Below are 12,655 nucleotides of genomic sequence, written 5' to 3'. Positions count from 1 at the left end.
CCAATGGATGACCATTGATCATGATAGCCAGGCTTAGCTAAGTGCATCCCCATTTGGGAGCTGTCCCTTATCAAAAGAAAACATCTTAAATCAGCCTGCATGAATAGTTTCTCTGTGGCTGCACCACAGAGATGAACAGAGAAATGAGGCCTAATTTGGGAAAGCTCAGAAACACTTAATTCTGCCTTAATAATAAGCCTCGTCGCTACACTTTCAATACTAATAATACAGTGTGTCATTTCCTGCCCCAGTCAGAGGAACAGACAGTGAGCCTGTCTCTCAATAATAATAATACAGTGTGTGATCTCCTTTCCCAACATGAGGAACAGACAGGAGTGAGCCAGGCCCTCAATAATAATAAAGCAGATTATGATCTGCTGTCCCAGCCTAAGGAACAGTCAGGAAAGAGCAGGTCTCTCTATAATAATAATACAGTTTGTGATCTCCTGTCCCAGCCTGAGGAACAGACAGTGAGCCTGTCTCTCAATAATAATAATACAGAGTGTGTCCTCCTGTCCCAGCCTGGGGAACAGTGAGCCAAACTCTCAATAATAATAATACAGTGTGATCTACTGTCCCAGCCTGAGGAACAGTGAGCTTGTCTCTCAATAATAATAATACAGTGTGTCATCTCCTGTCCCAGCCTGAGGAACAGTGAGGTTGTCTCTCAATGATAATAATAATACAGTTTGAACTCCTGTCCCAGCCTGAGGAACAGTGAGCCTGTCTCTCAATAATAAAAATACAGTGTGTGATCTCCTGTCCCAGCCTGAGGAACAGACAGTGAGCCTGTCTCTAAATAATAATAATACTGTGTGAGCTCCTGACCCAGCCTGAGGAACAGTGAGCCTGTCAATCAATAATAATACAGTATGTGATGTCCTGTCTCAGCTTGAGGAACAGAGAGTAAGCCTGTCTCTCAATAATAATAATTCAGTGTGGGATCTCCTGTCCCAGTCTGAGGAACAGTGAGCCAGACTCTCAATAATATTAATAATAATAATACAGTGTGATCTACTGTCCCAGCCTGAGGTACAGACAGTGAGCCTGTCTCTCAATAATAATATAGTGTGTGACCACCTGTCCCAGACTGAGGAAAAGACAGTGAGTCTGTCTCTCAATAAGTATAATACAGTGTGTGACGTCCTGTCCCAGACTGAGGAAAAGTCAGTGAGTCTGTCTATAAATAATAATGATACAGTGTGGGATCTCCTGTCCCAGCCTCGGGAACAGTGAGCCAGACTCTCAATAATAATAATACAGTGTGATCTACTGTCCCAGCCCAAACGAAGACACAGTGAGCCTGTCTCTCAATAATAATAATACAGTGTGTGATCTCCTGTTCCAGTCTGGGGAACAGAAAGTGAGCCTGTCTCTCAGTAATAATAATACAGTGTGTGACCTCCTGTCCCAGCCTGAGGAACAGACAGTGAGCCTGTCTCTCAATAATAATAATACAGTGTGTGACCTCCTGTCCCAGCCTGAGGAACAGTGAGCAGTCCTGATAGTTACCGCTTTCCTGATTTAGCTCAGCAGCTTTTATTTCGCCTGAAGCGCAGGCAACTTGTGAGAACAGGTTGGGTTTGCTGTGCTCAACTGGCTCGGCGTCTTCGTGTCGTAGCGCCGCAATGGTGTGTTTTCTTTCCTTCTCTTTTCAGCCCGGAAGAAACATTTTACTTGTTCCTTTTGTAGCCCACGCATGCCGACGCCTGTGTTGTGTTGTGGATTTTCTCCTTCTTGAATTTGTACTCCTCCTCCCTCTCTCTCCCTACCTCTACCTTTCCCTCTCTCTACCTCTCCCTTTTCCCCTCCCTATCTCTACCTCTCCCTCTCTCTACCTCTCCCTCTCTCCCTAACCCCCTCTCTCTCCACCTCTCTCCCTCTCCCTCGCCCTCCACCTCTCTCCCTCTCTCTACCTCTCTACAGCACTACCTCTCTCTAACTCTCCCTACCCCTCTCTGCTCTCTCTCTCTCTCACTCTGGAGTTTATTTTCCAGACAGAAATCCAGCTCCGTCCCTCCTGTGGAAGATTGGTGATGCAGGATGAGAGCCCCTAACCGAGAGCACTGCAGCGGCAGGTTCTGTGGTCTGTTTCAAATCCGCCCGCGATGAGACACAGAGGAGAAATGAAGAGCCCCAGTTGCGCTAGAAAATCACCCGGGAAAGAGACTTTCAATGTAAGAAAAAAAAGTCGTTAGTAACAGACATAATATGTTTGTTTTGTTTTTTAATCGCTGCGATGTGTGACTAAGCTCATACGACTAAGAGTTGCCCCCTTTGTCTAGATCTGGTAACCTGCTCGTCGCTGGTGGGCCAGATCGTGTCCCCCGTCACTATACTGGTGCATTAGGACCCACGCAGACCGCAGGGTGAGCGCCCCCTACTGGCCCCACAGAGAGGGAGAGGTAGAGGTAGGGAGAGAGGTAGGGAGGGGAAAAGGGAGAGGTAGGGAGAGAGGTATAGAGAGGGAGAGGTAGAGGTAGGGAGAGAGAGGAGGAGTACAAATTCAAGCAGAGGCCTGAGTGGAGCACTGTCGTATGGCCCTGACATCAATCCCTCAACTCTCTGCATAAAGCAGTGTCTTATGGCCATGACATCCCACCCCCACCACTCTCAATGGAAAGCACTGTCATTTAACCATGACATCCCACCTCCACCGCTCTCTACGTAAAGAAATGTCGTATGGCCCTGACACCCACCCCTCCACTCTCTGCGTAAAGCAGTATCGTCAGGCCCTGACATCCCACCCCCGCCACTCTCTGCATAAAGAAGTGTCATATGGCCCTGACACCCATCCCTCCACTCTCTGCGTTAAGCTGTGTTGTCAGGCCCTGACATCCCACCCCCGCCACTCTCTGTGTAATGCAGTGTCATATGGCCTGACACCAATCCCTCCACTCTCTGCATAAAGCAGTGTCTTATAGCCCTGAAACCCTCCCCTCCACTCTCTGCATAAAGCAGTGTCATCAAACCCTGACATCCCACCCCCGCCACTCTCTACGTAAAGAAGTGTCGTATGGCCCTGACACCCACTCCTCCACTCTCTGTGTAAAGCACTGTTGTATGGCCCTGACATCACACCCCCACCACTCTCTACGGAAAGCACAGTCATATAGCCCTGACACCCACCCCTCCATTCTTTGCATAAAGCAGTGACGTCAAGCCCTGACATCCCACCCCCGCCACTCTCTATGTTAACCCCTGTTAACTCTTTTGCTGAATGATCTCTGGTGAGATTCAAGAGGTGTTTTCTTCAACAGCCACTAAAAGTCTGATGACCTTCTCTGGATTTCCTGAATATGACGTAAAATTAGTTCAAATCATTTGGTAGTTAACAGAACAAAATGCTTTGGAGGTACATTTAAAACAGCAGAGCAACACTGTAGCACTTCGTGTGTGACTGAATTTAATTGTGTAAACCTGGCTCTCTATGAACACGAGCAAAGAGTTCTCACTCAACAGAAGACTGCGATGTGAGCACAATAATATAAGACATCTGGAGACACCAGAGATTGAACTCAGGACTTCATACATGAAAAGCATGCACTCTACCACTGAGCTACATCCCCTATGGCACAGATGGTGGAACTGACTTAAAGATGTGCATATGTTTACTGACCACAATCCACCCTTCATGAATAATTGAAATGAATAATTTATTTTTATATCCAGTCACATGGGCGACGGTGGTTGATTCTTCAACGGGGGAGTGCGTTTTCCTACCTCCTTACTCGACTGTCTTTCAATTATGTTTTCTTTGAAACCTTTTTGCATCTTTTAAGTGCTTGCGATTAAATTACTCATAGAAAAACAGCAGTAAAGTTGATGACTGGACCGATGCACACAACTCCAGTAATAAAGCCCTGTCTGTAAATATTGTAGAAGAACATTAAAGGGCGAAACAACGCTCCAACCACGGGAATGGTAACAAGAAGGATCGTGTTCTTATTTAATATGTGCTTTTGAATTGCCTTGTCAATACACACAGGCTTTAGAGATTGACCAATTATTTACAGTGGTGTTTGTAAACAAAGATGGAACATGTTATTTCTATACCAGGAAGAAAGGAGCAGACTCTTAAACTTTAAGAGACAGAAACAACACCTCATCACAGCTAACATTAATTAAAACAACATCGTAACAGAAGAGTGAAGCCTTGAGTGAATCAAATTAGTTTTTGTTGGTCGTCTGTGTCTTCATAACTTTGTAGGTGAGAGAGAGGATTGCGAAAATGTGCAGGTGGTTCTCAGAAGTGCGTTGGTGGTATAGGTTCCTTCAAATAACTGAGCCAGTGCATCCCCAAATCTTTTCAAGATGATCTGTGATTTCTGAGTTCTTGACGGATTCAGGCTCCTTCTCAGAGGTCCTTGCTCGCCAAATAACTTTGCATCTGAGGAAGAGCACCACGGAAAAAACCCAACTCAACAAGCGAGTGCGTTGGTTGCTCTTGCTCTTCATGCAAGGAGCTGTTTTTTTTTCCTCGCAATAATCATTATTAACCAGAAACAGCAGCACAGGTAGGTCGCATTTGTGATTATGTCACTTCTCTGCTTCAGCAAGGTCAATAAAAGACTCTGAAAGTAGTAAAGCAAAACTGAACTCAAAATCATATTAGGAATTCTGAGCGATATCTCCATACAGGTAATCCAATAAGAACGTTGAAATATTTGAATATCATCTATCTGTAGATTGCGCTGCTTTTTACCCAGAGTAAAACTATTGGATTGAAGGAATGCTAACCACTGGGTTTAAATGTATAGTTGTTATTTGGAGAAATCTGTAAACTCGTGATCGACAGTGCTGATTATTTTCCGGAGACGGAGCACTGATGACCTATCCGAGCTAATTGATAAAGCTCACCCAGTGGATACTCTAGCAGAACGTCAAAGAACATTCACCTTTGTACCCAAAGAAACCACAGGAACAACATCAGGAAGCACAATCAATTCCCCTTTTAAATCTTTCCTGTAAGGTATGCTATGTGAATTCATGAAGTTAATCCTCTGATCTCTTTTGATCACGAACAAAGTACTTCTGATGGAGAGCTATGTTCAAAGATTTAATAAGCTTTACCCCTGCCAACGATTCAGCGTGAAGAATTAAAAGTTTCACAGACAAAAGCAGCTCACCACCACAGCCAATATTAAATGTACTGTACTTGCCGGTACACTATCATGTGCACTGCCTCAAAAGTGATCTTGGCAGATGTTGTTCCCTACATAAAGCTGAACTTGCCAAAGAGAATTTCTGTTGAGAAAACAAAATATTTTTTCTGCCTTGATGTTAAGCCTGTCTTTTAGAAAGTCTATCTCTAAACACCTCCTGCAGCCTAACAAAAAGCACTTTTACTGATCGTATTACAGGTCTTAAAATATTAACATTTGGCAGCGGTGGGATTCGAACCCACGCCCCCAGAGAGACTGGAGCCTAAATCCAGCGCCTTAGACCGCTCGGCCACGCTACCTTCCTCCATGTCCATCTTCCTCACATTGCTGGCTTGGACTGGGGGGCTTCAGCTCTTGTCGTCGGATCTAATGATATCATAACATGTGGAAGTGACTGCACCTTCATCTTCCGAGATGCTTTCAATAGCACAAACGCAACTTTCACCGGCACAAACATAGCAATAACGAAGGAGGTGGGTTTCATCCTTTGTGCTGTTTGTAGGGGCACAACTCTACGGTGATCTACTGACTTGAAGAGCAAAAATCAAAATCCTCTGCTACTACTATTGCTTTTTTCATAGTTTCTTCAAATCCTTCATTTGAACGTCGATTTTGAAGGATATTGATGATAATACCACATAAATTGTGGTTTTCTTGTGATCGCCAATTTTATTCAAATACCAGCCTTTTTTACAGTTCCTTGCGTGTTTCACAAGGTATAATAGCCCCCCTCGCATCCTCAGCTAACATATTTTAAAATTACAATAGATTATACAGCATGCATGTTGACATTTATATTAAAATTAAAGTAAATATACCAGAATACATACAGTGCTAACCCAATAATTCTTGTCAGGTTCTCCAACAAATCTGCATTGTTATTTTAACATGTTTCAGCTGAGGGTGCAACAGGAGTATAAATGAATTTTCACGCCAGCCGTTCAAAGACCAAATTCCATGAGTGAACATTATTTTCTCAGAAGTTGCCGGCATCGGACTTTGCCGGTGGTGTTGAATTATGTCCACAACTGTTGTAGTAGTTCCTTCTTGAAATTCGACACGTGCAAAGCACTCGTAATATCATAGGTGTTAAAGTTCGCTGAGTCTATTCGAGTCATGGTGTGTATCCCTGCCTATCACTGGGAGACGGGTAGCTTTTTTACACTCAGATTCCAATCTTCAATGCTTTGTGTGAGAGCTTACATAACTTTCAGTTTCTCACATTTTCTGACGACTATTCCAAAGGGGCACCCTGTCAATTCCGAATACTTTTCAAAAAACTGCCTGCATGTTTGATTATTGTCATTTAATTTAGAAAAAGTTCAATATTGATCATAACTAAAGAAAATAATGATCACGAACAAAAAAGGGATAAAGATGCGAGTCGATCTTGAATCACAGCTGGGTGACACGGGCTTCTGTTCTGATATGGCTGTATGAGAAACAGGAGGAATCGCCAATCTCCTATAGAACATGAGTTGAATCAGGAGTGAGACATTTCGTATACTCGTGCATATGTCAACGCCTGACCTACATCGTAAAACTAACATTAAGTTGTCAGAGATGTTCATTTATATACAAACAAGAGACAGACCAAGTAATAATTCTACATTAGTTCAGGTGGGTAAACCTGAACTAACTAACTAATAAACCTATTAATAATTCTACATTAACGTGTCCTACACTGATCAGACTAATTGACATGGTCTGATTCAGAGCCTGTGCAGTTCGTGCTAATTACAACAAGGACAGTTCTGAACCCTCATCACCGAACTGAGCACAAGTTCAGCTGTTCTCCAGTTTTGTTACGCATGGTTTTTCATTGCAATTGAGTTCAGAGCTGGAGCTGAACTCCAGACAGTACAGTGTTTTGGGTAAGTTGTCGAAATTCGCATGAGGCTGCAGACAACTTACCTAAAGTGTTTTCTATAGCTTTCAGGTGCAGTTCATTTATATAAAAGAATGTAAGTGGTATAAACTCAACAAGCCAGACGGCAGTCGAACCTATAATTTTCTGACACGAGGCCTGACGCATTATTCATTACGTCACTGACCCTAAAAAAACGTTTTCTACATTTTTGTCTGTTTAAAAATCACTCTCTAAAAAAGACGAAGGGTTTGTGTGTCACGCTAAAATTCCGCTTCATTTCGAATGCAAATAAAAACCATTTTGTTCCAAGAAATCATAAATTTGTCACATCCTTCATACTACTAATAAGTATACGAATAAATACTCGGAAGAAGCCGCTCAGGTATTAGAGAGATTTAAAATCGGATCGGAGGATTTAGAGTCCAGACTGCAAACCAACAGCTGACACAGGTCTTTTATAGAACCGTTTTGATTTCCTCTACTTTGTCCCCGTGACGTCATTGTCCTGCTCACAGCCGAGCCCGAAACACATCTGGTTTCTGTCGCTGGGCGCACACACTGCGGTCCATGCGGGTCCTAATACCCCAGTACAATGACGGGGACACTAAACTGTAAACAGGTGCCGTCCTTCGGCTGAGACGTAAAACCGAGGTCTTGTGATCATTCAGGAGAATGGTGGTGGTGGAGGGGAGTCCCCATTACCTGTAAAGCGCATTGAGTGGAGTATCCAGAACAGCACTATATAAGTGTAAGCAATAATGATGATGATGATTATTATTATTATAATGTAAAATGCAATAAAAAAAATCAAACTTTGATTCAAAATAGATTAATGTAAAAACTGATAAAACTTATGCTTTTTTCAGGACTATATCTACTTTTTTTTTTAAAGCGAAGTCTGTTGCGATTGTGAGAGTTAGAGAATGTGTTCCAGCGGGTGCCTTCATATCATGAGCTTCAGTCTCGCCTGTAGCTGCGAGAAGGTTAAAAGCGCACAAGTGATCTGTAGACGATGTTCGGGGAAGAAATAATTCTGTTTTCAGCACAGGGAGTGAGAATGAGCTCAGCCCGGCTCCCAGCAGAATCCATTCTGGTTTGGTTATTGTTAGACTGTGCGTCTGAGGCTCTTTGGATCGCAACGTAAAAAAAACAATTGCTCACATCGTGTGACTTCCACGACATGAAGAAAAGATATCACTTTAAAAAATCAGAACTGAAGATTTGGATCCTGGGCCTCAACTTAAAAATAAACAGAGTTTAACGACAGGAAATTGATTCCAGTTGTCAGATCACGTATACGCATACCTTAGCTTTGTGCAACAACCTGAAACTTTCAGGTACCATAAATAATATTATTGCTAAACATATGCCATTCTAATCTGCAATCGACCAGAATATAGAATACAAATTTTTGTATAAAAATGCATTAAGTCCTGTTCTACACCTGGATGCTTTGGAAGCACTGGCCTACCTGTATCAAAATATCGGATTGTGTTTCTGCAACATTTCGTGCATAGTACGCCATTTTATCTAAAACAGTCACAACGAGGGCTTTACATGCAGTCTGGGGTATTTTCCCCTTTTATATTTTTGCCACTTTATATCGAACCTGTTATACTCCCAGAAGTGCACAGTAGCTTGTACTTAATAAAAATGTACAATTCACCACTGGTATAGACAGATGTGTGCTGTATTTGCCTTTGTAAGCATTTGTTTAAAAAATAAGTTCACAATACGATAAAAACACAGAAAGCACAAACTTTATAATACAACAATACAAAATCAATACCAAATCAATATGCCAATTAAGAAACTATCCTTTGAAAACAGAGAACACCTTCATATCTACAAAAAACTTGACATTTGTATGTATTTTTGAATTAAAAAGCAGACAGTGTAGTCCCTTAATTCAAAGATCAGATCTTGGCCAAAACAAGACAATCAGACGTGGGCTGAATTCGGAACAGGAGCCTTTGCTTAGTCGATTATTGAGCTTTTGATCAATGTCTGAATGAAACAGATTCGCTTTTTTAACTCTTAAAAGCACCTTCTATAAAGCTGGAATCGAACCCGCGACCTAAGGATTCCCTGCTGACTCCACTACTCCGCTCTATCAACTGAGCTATCGAAGGGATCTTGTGGCATTGCTCTCTGGCACATACTGCCCAATGAAGTAAAATGTGAAATGGGTGATTTAAATCCCACTTCGACATCAAGTTTCCAACTCATTTCCTTAGTCTCATTTACCTTGAATTTAAGCCACGAACCAGGATTCTACTGTATAAACTTCCAGGGATATTAGAAAATGTTTGATGGGGCATCAATCATTCCAGGCGGAAATTGATTCCTTTTTTTTCTCGAGGGATCATATTAAAAATTTCATTAGTATCGAGAGGAGGATCACCGTGAGACACAAAACAAACAGTTTATTTCTGTCTTTATTAGAAAGTAGTGTTTGTGCTACATTAATAATATTTTTGTGGAAATAAAGAAGTTGTAAATTTTAAAAATTTATATTTGAATCGAAATGTGGTTTTGAGTTAAATATTAGCTTGTTCATGTAATTAGTTTGTGTTTGTCATTACTATATATATTGCCATGCTACTAGAATTTGTAACTGAAGTTTACTAGTTGTGTTTTTATGATGATTAGCCATTTGTTGATTACAATATTGTATATAATGTGTAGCGGCAATGCTTGTTAATAAGACAGAATTAAGCGTTGGTATGCTCCTAAAAGAGGCCCCATCTCACCCTCCATCTCTGTGGTGCAGCCACAGAGAAAGAATTCATGCAAGCTGATTTAAGATGTTTTCTTGTGATAAGAAACCAGCTCCCAAAGGGGGATGCACTTAGCTAAGCCTGGCTATCATGATCAATGGTCAGCCATTGGCGCCTATCTGTCTAGGGAGTGCGAGTTGGACATCTGGATTGCATTCCTAAGTGTCAGGACTAAGTGACTCATATCTCACCTTGACCAACCAATCAGGGACTGGCAGGGCGTGGTAATACCACGTGGGTCTACAATGCCCGCCAAACTCTCAACCAATCAGCACACATCTGGGTCTTGATCAAAAAGGGAGCGCAAGCTCAGTTCTGGGCTCTCCTTGGCCATTTTCGCGCATCCTCAGAGACAATCACGTGACAACTGCTGTTGTCTGCAAAAGGACTTGGACTTTGTTCAAAGCGCGAGGCCGAGGATCCCGTACGTACTCAGAATTCTACCAACGTGAATGCTCCGCTTGATCAACGGCAGCCTACAGTTGGACCCTCGTCGACAACCTGAATAGCTTATTCAGAAGCAGCGCTGGACCGGGAACGAACCAGTTTCTTCCCAGGCAAAAGAGTGACTTGTGAGGACTCGCGGTCACACTCTGTGCATAGAGACTTTCTACTAGCCAGCCGGACTGCTGGTAGATCCCCTCGGAGCAACGACTGCCCTGCGCGCCGCAGTTAGATTCCTCCGCCCGTCCTACTCCGAGCTGCACCTCGACTGGTTGGCCGGTAGCCAGAGGACGCCGTCACAACGCCCATTGGACAACCGCTGCAACAGAGGCTGCAACAGAGCCTGTCAGCTGGTTTGGTGTTCGTGCCGGGAATTCCAAATCCCAACACAGTGGATAAGTAAACCCCATGTTCTACATTGCGTCTCGAGAATTCAATTGTACCTCAACACAAGTTGTTATCAATTTAATTCATGAGTAATGTATTTACTTCCGAGTCTAGAGTAACAGTGGGTAATAACACTGATTAGCGATTTGGTAACCGAACGATATATATTGACATATATTCTCTGTTGTGTATCTCTTTGTGTTTGCATCTCTTCGAGATTATATACCTTGTATATTGATAACCCTCACCGTAAGGTCTGCCGCTCGTATCCAGGCAGACTAGTATATGTTTGTTGCACAGTTATATTAATAAATGTATCCCGTGTATTGAACCCGTGTGTGTGCGTTGTTAGTTGTTCTGACGATTGATTTTCTAAAAGCCCCGACGAACAACCTCGTGATTACTGCTACAATTAATAATTGTCTTAGTAAACCCATCAAAACCACTACATTTGTATAATTTGAACTACATATTGTTCAGGTGTGAATAATTGTATATTTTAAGAATACATTTCTAAAACAAATCATTGGCTTTATTTACTAGTTTCTACACCTATAAAAATCTTTCTTTGATGTATAATAGACATCAAAGAAAGATGTCTATTATACATCAAAGATGAGCAGTGTGTGTCGTGTTCACAGCTGATAACTAGAAGATGTCTGGAAGAGGCAAAGGCGGAAAGGGACTAGGGAAAGGAGGCGCTAAGCGTCACCGTAAGGTTCTCTGCGACAACATCCAGGGAATCACCAAGCTCGCCATCTGCTGCCTGGCTCGCCGTGGGGGAGTGAAGCAGATATCCGGGCTGAACTACGAAGAGACCCGCGGGGTGCTGAAGGTGTTCCTGGAGAATGTCACCTGCACCGAGCACGCCAAGCACGCCAAGAGGAAGGCCGTCACTGCCATGGACGTGGTGTACGCGCTGAAGCGCCAGGGCCGCACCCTGTATGGCTTCGGAGGCTAAACAGGAGCGGAGCTTCACTACCGGACCCCGACGTATAAACCCAAGTGACCCAGTGACATTTGTCACTGCTGAGGTTGCTTTATGGGTCTATTTTCTATACTGTGCTGATCAATTTGAAATCAAATGGCAAAAAAGACCCGTTCCCACACCTAAGGTCAAATATTAGGAATCAAAACTGCTCGAGTTTATGGAAGCACACAGCTTTATCAAGATTTCCAAGTGCAAGATCTTTTTATTCATAAAAGACCCTATTTATGTTGTATGAGAAATATTAATATTAATACAGAATCTTTTTTCACCAAATAAATGGGCTTCCTGACTTCAGAAAGCCTTCTAAGAAATACTAAAAGAGAATACTAAAATTCAATTTGGTAAATGAAATGAAAACACATACCCGACCAAACCTTGAGTACAGGCCATTCAGGATGATAATACAAAACCATTTATAATTCAACAAATAAAACCTGTAAACTGGTAATCATCACTTATCATAAAAAAATAAGTAGCAATACACAGTAGGGGACTCTTGTGTGCAAGTTAAATCCATGCAAGAAGGGGTTTAGTGTTATATTTCCAAATCAGATATGCAAATGAGAGATCTGGCCCAGCCAATCTCAAAGCTCCCTTGGTCTGGAATGGAGCTGCTCCCCTCTTCTAGTTATTCACACTGGAGTTAGGTTACATATTAGCACATTTCATCTAACAGTTGCTCCAGAAACAAAAAACGTAAACAAATGACCTGGAATGTGACCACACCTATGAGAATGTAGTTCAACAGATAACTTGTAAACCTTGTCATAAGATTTTTTTTGTTCTACAAAATATACTTTATTCCGCAAAAAAAACATCTCAAAAGGAACATCTCACACATATTAACACTCCATGTAATAAAAAACAACGGCGGAGCGGAGATTGATTGTCCGTTATCAATCTTTGCAAGTGGGGGCGGATTTGTGCAATTAAGAGAGTCCCTCCAAACCTACCACTCGCTATTGTCTTTTAATCCCTGTATAGGGCCCAAAGTTCTTTCCAGCGCTCCCTCACCGTG

The 12,655-nt window shown here is 42.4% G+C and overlaps 1 non-coding gene and 1 pseudogene across 1 annotated transcript; both read right to left on the bottom strand.

Moving 5' to 3' along the window:
• Nucleotides 1-5,382: 5,382 nt before the first annotated feature.
• On the bottom strand, nt 5,383-5,464 carry trnal-uag (transfer RNA leucine (anticodon UAG)). Its single transcript has one exon. It is a non-coding gene; the product is annotated as a tRNA-Leu (tRNA).
• A 6,449-nt stretch (nt 5,465-11,913) lies between these two features.
• LOC138243908 (U7 small nuclear RNA) lies at nt 11,914-11,966 on the bottom strand (annotated as a pseudogene).
• Between the last annotated feature and the right edge of the window lie 689 nt (nt 11,967-12,655).

This window comes from Lepisosteus oculatus, chromosome 14, assembly GCF_040954835.1.
Source record: "Lepisosteus oculatus isolate fLepOcu1 chromosome 14, fLepOcu1.hap2, whole genome shotgun sequence".
Classification (NCBI taxonomy): domain Eukaryota; kingdom Metazoa; phylum Chordata; class Actinopteri; order Semionotiformes; family Lepisosteidae; genus Lepisosteus; species Lepisosteus oculatus.
The sequence above is the reverse complement of the archived record's forward strand: the minus strand, read 5'-3'. Positions and strand labels throughout refer to the sequence as shown.